An 8,015-nucleotide genomic window follows, 5' to 3' on the forward strand; every position below is an offset into this window, starting at 1 on the left:
ATTCACTGTCTGTATCATAGTGTTCTAGTGAGTTCTGTCTTCCAAAATAGATAGCCCTGTCTTTATTCAAGGTTCATGGGTTGATAAATTGCCTCAAATCTAAAAAATGACTGAAGGCCCATAACTCTTAGGTTTGCAATCTCAGATCTGTTCTTTAATTTGCCATATGTGGAGTGTTAGGATTGTGTGAATTAGATAAGACCTTAGAAATATACTGATTTTATTCTTAAGAGTCCCACGAACAAGGGGACCTGGGTGGCTCAGTCGGTTAAGTGTATGACTCTTAATTTCGGCTCAGGTCATGATCTCAAGGTCGGAAGACTGAGCCAGCGTTGGGCTCCATGCTTAGCGTGGAGTTTGCTTGAGATTCTCTCTCTCTCCCTCTGCCCTCACCCCCACTTATGTGCTCTAAATAAATAAATAAATACATAAATACATAAATAATTAAAAAACAGGAGAATACAGGAACAATTAACCCTACATAGGGGTCTTTATTGGTCCAACAGTTTTAATTACCTCACACCCTGTGACCTATTATGGTAGTCATTTCCATTTTTGTCGCCTCCTGATTTTAGCCCCGTATGAACCTATCCCCTTATCTCAGACCAGTAATCAATTCAACATTTTCTTGAAGATCTCTTGCCCACCCCAGTACCAATTTTGTTTGCAAGACACAAGCAATGGCACTGAGCTAAAATAAGCCAGAGCATGGGGCAATTAACAGATCCAAAGGGGGAAAAAATGACATCAAAAACATACATCAAAAAGAAGTAGCTCCTGGGTCCAAGTGGTAGGATCCAATCCGTAGTATAGTTTGTCTTTATCACTTCTTTAGAGAATAAGGTTGATTGATCAAACTCAGGTCACAAGCTTACTCCTTGATCAAGGGAGTACAGAGCTCCTTAAGTGACTAAGATATCAGTCAATGAGGGTTGGGGTAAGAGGGTCAATGAGATAATTGCTGCAACAAAAACTGAGAATCTACAACTAAAAGAAGGAGAGATGGAAGATGTGCAAGCAAGCTAAGAATGACTTCTACTTTGATTCAGTAAGATTGCACTGGACCTTAAATAGTAAGAAGCAATTGCTATCTAATCTCAGGTATATTCCTGACCAAAAGACTCAGGAACCCAAACTATTAATATTTTTTTTTTTAAGAAAAGAAGGAAAAAGGTCCTTAATATATCAGATGTTAACTGCTGTTCTCTAAGTGTTGTTTCTAGAGATATTTTGAATCATATACTTACATTTTTTTTGGTATTTTCTAATGATTCTACAACAAATATGTACTACTTTTAAAATAAGTAAAACATTTTTTAAAGTTCAGGGGACTTCCATTTCTATGCAGAACAGATAAACTGCTACTGATTTACCTTTCTGCCATTAACAACCATAAAATACAGGAGGCAAGTATTTTCAGGAATTGGTCAACAGGTAGTGCAGGACTGTTACTCTTTTTCTTTTTATTGAAGCACCACTGGCACACAATGTTACATTAGTGTCAGGTGTAAAACATCTTGCTCAACAGCTCTATACATTATGCTATGTTCAGGGGAACACATAAACTGAATTCCGTATTTCCTATTGCATTCTATGTGTTTTTTAAAATATTTTATTTCTTTATTTAACAGAGAGAGCACAAGCAGGGAGAGCAGCAGGCAGAGGGAGAAGCAGACTTCCCTCTGAGCAGGGAGCCCAACGTCGGCCTCAATCTAAGGACCCTGGGATCATGACCTGAGCCAAAGGCAGATGCTTAACCGACTGAGCCACCCACGTGCCCTGTGGCATTCTGTTTTGGATAATTTATAAACTGCAGTGCAGGAATATTCACCCCAAGTAGAACATGATGCTCTCACTGTGCCAAGGAAGCAGATATTGTATTTGGGGGCTGCTGATGTGACTGGAATGTACAGATCAGGGTACTGGTGATTAAGGAATTTGTATTGGGGATCCACATGGTCTTGTTGGAAGGCTGGACTGTGCAACAAGGCTTTGTAGGGAGTAAGTACTGTGGTGTGAGAGCTAAAGAAAATTCCAGAAATCATTCTGTGCTTGGAGAGCTTGGAGTTCTAGCCCAGCAAGACTGGAGGAATGTTACTAAACACCTTGACAATTGGTTGAAATCTCAGAAAAATCACAATGTAGGAGTGAAGTTTAATGCTCTAGATTAAGAATCAAGCCCTAAAACTGGCAGAACTAAAATATATCATCTAAAACCAACCCTGACAGGACCAATCAGATCCATTAGAAATATAACTTCTTGCTAGAACAAATTTCAACACCATTTAGGGAAAGACAGTATAGCCCAGATTACTACAAGGTAGTATCAACAACTTCACAGCATACAATAAAAATTACTAGGCATACAACAGACACATGAAAAAGTGCTCAACATCACTCAGCATCAGGGAAATCCAAATCAAAACCTCAATGAGATACCACCTCACACCAGTCAGAATGGCTAAAATTAACAAGTCAGGAGATGACAGATGTTGGCGGGGATGCGGAGAAAGGGGAACCCTCCTACACTGTTGGTGGGAATGCAAGCTGGTGCAGCCACTCTGGAAAACAGTATGGAGGTTCCTCAAAAAGTTGAAAATAGAGCTACCATACGACCCAGCAATTGCACTACTGGGTATTTACCCCAAAGATACAAATGTAGGGATCCAAAGGGGTACATGCACCCCGATGTTTATAGCAGCCATGTCCACAATAGCCAAACTATGGAAAGAGCCAAGATGTCCATCAGCAGATGAATGGATAAGGAAGATGTGGTATATATACACAACAGAATATTATGCAGCCATCAAAAAAACCCATGAAATCTTGCCATTTGCAATGATGTGGATGGAACTAGAGGGTATTATGCTAAGCAAAATAAGTCAATCAGAGAAAGACAAGTATCATACGATCTCACTGATAAGAGGAATTCTTAATCTCAGGAAACAAACTGAGGGTTGCTGGAGTGGTAGGGGGTGGGAGGGATGGGGCGGCTGGGTGATGGACATTGGGGAGGGTAAGTGCTATGGTGAGTGCTGTGAATTGTGTAAGACTGATGAATCACGGACCTGTACCTCTGAAACAAATAATATATTATATGTTAAAAAAAAAAAAAAAAAGAAGATAGTAGGAAGAGAAAAATGAAGGGAAGGGGAATCGGAGAGGGAGAAGAACCATGAGAGACTATGGACTCTGAGAAACAAACAGGGTTTTAGAGGGGAGGGGGGTGGGGGGATGGGTTAGCCCAGTGATGGGTATTAAGGAGGGCACGTATTGAATGGAGCACTGTGTTTTATATGCAAACAATGAATCATGGAACACTACTTCAAAAACTAATGATGTAATGTATGATGATAACATAACATAATAAAATTAAATTTAAAAATATTACTAGGCATGCAAAGAAACAGCAAAAATGTAACCCATATTTAAGAAAAAAACAGTCAATAGAAATAGGAAAAGACCTCAAATGACTGAAGTGTTGGAATATGGGAGAAGGTCTTTAAAACATATATAAATACATTCAAGGATGTGAAAGAAAAGATGAACATAATGGTGAGATGGGAAACTCAGCAGAGTACTAAAAATGATAAAAAGAAGAAACCAAAAGGAAATTCTAGAAACAGAAAAGTGAAATATTTGAGATAAGAAAATTACTAAATGGGGTTAATAGCACCTAGGAGTTGAATGGAGAATCCAAAAACAGACGGACATTGAGAGTTAATTTATTTTCTACGAAGGCATCAAATTCAATGGAGGATATGAATGTCTTTCAACAAATGTTGCTGAAACAACTTGACACATATAAGGGGAAAAGTGAACCTCCACCTTTACCTCACAAAACACCAAGACTAATTTGTAATGAATCACAGATCAAAACATTAGAACTAAAATTATAAAGCTTCCAGAGAAAATTTAGGGGGATATATTGGGGACTTAGGTAGGCAAAATTTCTTAGTGAGAACACCAAAAATACTGATCGTAAAAGAAAAAATTAAATTAACTTCAAACTTAGAATGGCCTTCACATCAAATGACACCTAAGAAAATGACAATGGTAGACACATATTGGGAGAAAACAGTTGAATATATATATAATTCCAATTATATGATGCTTAAGAAGAAGCAAAAATAATTTCTGGCAATAGAAATTAGAAAAATGATTATCTGTAGAAAGTAGAAATGGACTAGAATGGAAATGAGGGTACTCTTTGTGGCACTGAAAATGTTTTATGTCTTAACTGAGATTTTAGCTATACTGTTGTAAAATTTGTCAAAAACTTATTAAATTATATTCTGAAGATATATATGTCACTGTTTGTTTCTGAGTTGTTTGCTATGTGCCATACTCTACAACAGGAGTTCTTAACTGGGGACAATTTTTTCCCCCAGGAATCATTTAACAATCTGGAGACAGGTTTCATTGTCATTACCAGGTGGGGTGCTACTGGTAACTAGTGGATGAAACACAGGACAGTGTTCCACAACAAAGGACTGTGTGGCCCAAAATGTCTGTAGTGCTGAGGTTGAGAAATCCTGCTCTCCACCAAAGCAATTTAAATGCATTAACATCATTCATAAAGTGTTCTTAAAAAAATGATAGGTTAAGGTTAATTGATTATTTTGGTCAATCACATGATATTCTAAGAACATATCAGCACAACAATGTTTCACAGAATAGGCAAGAGACATCTAGAATTCAGGAGAATGAATCATTTTTGGTTGATTCCAATCTATGTCTCAGCATAGAACAAATCTGCCAAACTCAATGTTATTCATAAATGATCCAATAAGTAGATTTCAAAGAAAGAAGTATTCAGGTGTAGGACTAATATTTTCTTACATTTATTTGAGTATAGTTGACATACAACATTACATTAATTTCAGGTGTACAACATAGTGACTCAACCCAGTTTATACATTATGCTATGTTCACAAGTGAAGTGAGCATCTGTCCCCATACATCACCATTACAATGCCATTGACTATATTCCTTATGCTTATTCTGGTGACTTATTCATTCCATAACTGGAAGCCTGTTTCTCTCACTCCCCTTCACCCATTTTGCCCACCCACCATTCCTCTGGCAACCATTAGTTTGTTCTCTGTATTTATAGGTCTGATTCTGTTTTTTTCTTGCTTATTCATTTGTTTTTTGTTTTGTTTTTAGATTCTACTTTTGAGTGAAATCAAAATTTGTCTTTCTCAGTCTCACTTATTTTCTCTAGGTCCATCCATGTTTGTCTCAAATGGCACAAGCTCATCCTTCTTTCATTACTGTGTAATATTCCAGTGTGTGTGTGTGTGTGTGTGTGTGTGTGTGTGTGTGTGTACCTCATCTTCTTTATCCACTCATCTATTAATGAGTATTTAGGTTGTTTCCATATCTTGGGTATTATAAATAATGCTGAAATTAAACATAGGGGTACATATATTTTTGAATTAGTGTTTTTGTTTTCTTTGGGTAAATATCCAATAGTGGAATTATTATTATGGTATTTCTATTTTTAGTTTTCTGAGGAACCTCCATACTGTCTTCCACAGTGGTCGTACCAATTACATTCCCACCCATAGTGCACAAGGGTTACTTTTTCTCCACATCCTCGTCAACACTTGCTATTCCTTGTTTTTGATTTTAGCCATTCTAACAGGTGTATAAAGTGATATCTCACTGTTGTTTTGATTTTCATTTCCCTGATGAATAGTGATGTTCAGCATTTACTCATGTATCTGTTGGCCATCTGTATGTTTTCTTTGGAAAAATGTCTATTCAAGTCCTCTGCCCAATTTTTAATTGGATTGTCTGGATTTTTTTGGTGTTGAGTTTCATAAGTTCTTTTTGTATTTTGGATATTAACCCATTGATATATCATTTGCAAATATCTTCTCTCATTCAGTAAATTAGCTTTTTGTTTTGTTGATAGTTTCCTTTACTATGCAAAAGCTTTTTATTTTGATGTAGTCCCAAGAGTTTATTTTTGCTTTTTTTTCCCTTGTCTCAGGAGACATATCTAGAAAAATGTTGGCATGGCTGATTGATGTAAAAGAAGTTACTGACTGTGTTCTCTTCTAGCATTTTTATGGTTCAGGTCTCACATTTAGGTCTTTAATCCATTTGAGTTTATTTTTGTGTATGGTGTTAAAAGATGAGCATGGGACCAATTTTATAGAAAAAGGTTCTGGATTCCATTTATGAGTGAAATCATATAGTATTTGTCTCTCTCAGTCCTACTTATTTCATCTAGTCCATATGAAGGGTCAGCTGAGAAGCACCAAGAACATAGAGTTCCCATATTCCAAATGATGCCAACAAAACTAGGTAGCAGCGGGTTCAGACGGGAAAGGAAAAATCATGGAAAAGCTAGAGACAGAGAGGTAATGAGTGAGACCAGTGAAATAAGGCAGGCAGGAGTGGGCCTGGATGTAGGGAAATTTCCAACCCAAAAAGCCAGCAACCACTGTTAACTTTTTCTCCATAACCTGTAAAAATGGCAGTCAACACTTGAAATGTGAACCTACAGAAAAATCCCTTGAGTAATTGGGACAGGGAGATCATATCTTCCAGCAAAAATAATATTGCAGTTGGATATGGGAGGCTGTGACATGAAGCAGTTTATTCTGACTTGGTAGTCCTTAGTCTCTTCATCTGTAAAATGAGAGAAGCTGGATTTATGAGGTCTTGCCACTAATTCACCTATGACTTCTCCTTTCCTAACTTGACAGTAACATGGAGTACAGAAGAGACACCAAAAATAAAAAGAGCAATGCCTAGAAAAATGATTTTATGTAAGCCCCCTGCAGCCCTTTTTATTCTCTTGCTTTATATTGCTGGCATTTGTTATGTATGCATGTATGTATGTATGCATATTTGAATGTATGTATGTATGTATGTATGTCACAATCACTCCTCTTTGTGCAAGTGTAACTATTTGCATAGAAGGCTTCCATTCACACCATATTCTTTCTATAATTACAAACAGCCTTTGTCCTTCAGAATCCAGTGTTTTCTTTTCTTGCCTCAGAACACCACAAAGACAAACTCCTTCTGACTATACACCTCTCTTATTAATCCTTCTGAATCCTTAACCAGTCAAGGCACTTGCCCATTGGATTCAAAATCTGTGATTTTAGCCAGGCAAGTAAGTGAAAAATTTAATTTTTAGGTTCAGCAACTCAGAAAATCTGAATTAAAAATATAGATACTTTATTCCAGTGCATTGAATCCAGCTATCATCCATGTCTCTTGTTTTCATTGATGCTTTCCTTTTCATAATGTATAATCCTCTCTCCCTGCCTTTTCCATGATCTGTTCAATGGTGGAGCCATGGAACCATCATAGGGTCACTATGCACAGTCCTGGCACAAATCCTGAACAAGTATTTCCAAGAACTCAGACTCACCAGCCACAGCAGCCCAAAATTAGTCTTGCTATCCCAAGGCAGCTATCCAAACCAGCTGCTGTGTGCCTTGAGTATGTGTGTGCCAAAGGATTTGTTGTCTTGTTTCTAAATCTTCAACACATTTTCCCAGGTCATACAATGATTTTTTGTGCTGCTTTTCTTATTTAATTTTAGTTTCCAGAATCTTTTATCTGTTTTGAACTCCAGCTCCTTTTTTTTTTTTTTAAAGATTTTTTTTTTTTTAATTTATTTATTTGAGAGAGAGAGAATGAGAGAGAGCAAGCACATGAGAGGGGGGAGGGTCAGAGGGAGAAGCAGACTCCCTGCCGAGCAGGGAGCCCGATGCGGGACTCGATCCAGGGACTCCAGGATCATGACCTGAGCCGAAGGCAGTCGCTTAACCAACTGAGCCACCCAGGCGCCCGAACTCCAGCTCCTTTATCACCCCACTACATAGCTCTAAGCTTATTATTCTACCCCATAAAGCTTGATTCTTCCAGGTATGAGCTAAAATACAATTCCAAATCCTTAAGACCATCTAAAATCATGGATCTATATTTGTATCACTGCGGTGGTTCTGAACTCACCAGTGTAAAATGTTTCTACTGTGTCTCAA

At 37.5% G+C, this 8,015-nt stretch overlaps 1 long non-coding RNA gene across 1 annotated transcript in view; it reads left to right on the forward strand.

Annotated features, from left to right (window-relative positions):
• LOC144379358 (uncharacterized) overlaps window positions 1–2,954 on the forward strand; it is a 502,419-nt gene extending 499,465 nt beyond the window's left edge. The window contains exon 3 of the long non-coding RNA XR_013442189.1: window positions 1,632–2,954. This is a non-coding gene — a long non-coding RNA (uncharacterized LOC144379358). The remainder of the gene's footprint in view (window positions 1–1,631) is intronic.
• Window positions 2,955–8,015: the final 5,061 nt, after the last annotated feature.

The sequence above is a fragment of the Halichoerus grypus genome, chromosome 10 (assembly GCF_964656455.1).
Source record: "Halichoerus grypus chromosome 10, mHalGry1.hap1.1, whole genome shotgun sequence".
NCBI classification, from domain to species: domain Eukaryota; kingdom Metazoa; phylum Chordata; class Mammalia; order Carnivora; family Phocidae; genus Halichoerus; species Halichoerus grypus.